Source organism: Erinaceus europaeus, unplaced genomic scaffold (genome assembly GCF_950295315.1).
Source record: "Erinaceus europaeus unplaced genomic scaffold, mEriEur2.1 scaffold_241, whole genome shotgun sequence".
NCBI lineage: Eukaryota > Metazoa > Chordata > Mammalia > Eulipotyphla > Erinaceidae > Erinaceus > Erinaceus europaeus.
The window spans coordinates 2083-4023 of NW_026647741.1; the positions used below are offsets into that span (position 1 = coordinate 2083).

Consider the following 1941-nt stretch of genomic DNA (forward strand, 5'->3'; position numbering starts at 1 on the left):
AAATTTTGGGTAGTTGTCTGATGTGCTTATACCAGCTTTACCCTTTTACCCCAACCCCCAGAAATCCCCAGAGCCTGGTCCACTGCCCTGCCTTTACATTCCTCATCTCTGAAGTCCTCACCGCCTTTCAACACCCTGAGTTCTTTCTGAAGGAGGAATGGACTGAATAATATTTTCCATGTTAGTAATTGAGCTGAAAAATGCCAATGACTCATTCCTACTAGAGGCCCAGCCATGGGAACAAGACACTGCCCTCTAAATGTCCACCAGGGGGCGCCATCCCTCCACGAAGTTTTGCAAGGACCAGACTTTTTGTTGAGCAAGAGGCTCAAGTTCTAGTGGGAGCAGCCTTGAGTGTGCAGACGATGAACTGGATGTGAGATGCAGCAGTTGCTGGGTGTTTCGATGCCTGGAAAAAAGCTGATGATACAAGTTTTCTCTTGAATTTGGTTCTCAAGACTGGCGTTCAAACCCACATATTGGCAATTTTCTGTCTGAAAAGAAAAGAAAAAGAAATAAATTTAGGGGGCCGGGCGTAGCACAGCCGGTTAAATGCACATGGTGCCAAGCACAAGGACCCACACAAAGATCCCGGTTGGAACCCCCCTACCCCCGCTCCCCACCTGCAAGGTCACAATCTATGAAGCAGGTCTGCAGGTGTCTTTCTCTTCTCCTCTCTGTCTTCTCCTCCTCTCTGTTTCTCTCTGTCCTATCCAACAATGATGACATCAATAAAAACAACAACAATAACTACAACAATGAAAAACAACAAGGGCAACAAAAAGGAAAATAAATAAATAAATATTTAAAAAAAAAACACCCGGCCCTTGAAATTTGTTGTTTTTTTCTTTTTTTTAACTTTTTGGTGCCACAGGAGGTGGTATAGTGAGTAGGGCACCAGGCTTGCATGTATGATGTCTAGAATTCAGTCCCCGGCATTCCATATGCCAGAGTGATGTTATGGCTTTTTCTTTCTCTCAAAAATAACTTCCGCAGCACATATACTAAAATTGGAACGATACAGAGAAAATTAGCATGGCCCCTGCACAAGGATGGCATGCAAATTCGTGAAGCGTTCCATATTTAAAGTAACAATAATAATAACTAAATAATAAATAACTAAATAAATGGGGCTGGCAGTGGAGCACCTGGTTAAGCTTACACATTACAGTGCTCAAGGACCCAGGTTCAAGTCCCCGGTCCCCACAGGCAGGGGAAAAGCTTCGCAAGTGATGAAGCAGGGCTGCAGATGTTTTTCTGTTTCTTTCTCTATCACCCCTTTCCTTTTAATTTCTGACTGTTTCTATGCAATAAATAAGTAAAGATAATGAAAATGTTTTAAATTTATTTATTTATTAATGGGAAAGATAGGAGAGAGAGAAAGAACCAGACATCACTCTGGTACATGTGCTGCCGGGGATTGAACTCAAGACCTCATGCTTGAGAGTCTAGTGCCTTAGCCACTGCACCACCTCCCAGACCACGAAAATTTTTTTAATTATAAAAATAAATAAGAAAAAATTGTGGGAGAAAATAGCATAATGGTTATGCAAAAGATGCCTGAGGTTCCAGGTTCAATCCCCAGCACCATCAAAAGCCAGAGCTGAGCAGTGCTTTGATCTCAGACTCCCTCTCTTTCATTGAAATAAAAATTAAAAATTAAAAATTAAAAAGGAAGTAAAGGGGCCGGGTGGTGGTGCACCTGGTTGAGTGCACATGTTACAATGTGTAAGGACCAAGGTTTGAGTCCCCGGTCCCCACCTGCAGGGGGAGAGCTTTGTGATTGCCGAAGCAGTGCTGCAGGTGTCTCTCTGTCTCTCTTGCTTTCTATCCCCACCCCCTTCCCTCTTAATTTCTGGCTGTCTCTATCCAATAAATAAATAAATAAATAAATAAATGTAAAAAAAAATCAAAGGAAGTAAAAAAAATAATAAAAGAAAG

At 42.0% G+C, this 1941-nt stretch overlaps 1 non-coding gene across 1 annotated transcript; it reads left to right on the forward strand.

The window, feature by feature from the left end:
- Positions 1–984: 984 nt before the first annotated feature.
- LOC132536444 (U6 spliceosomal RNA) lies at positions 985–1087 on the forward strand. The gene has a single exon (XR_009548018.1). It is a non-coding gene; the product is annotated as a U6 spliceosomal RNA (small nuclear RNA).
- The last annotated feature ends 854 nt before the right edge of the window (positions 1088–1941 follow it).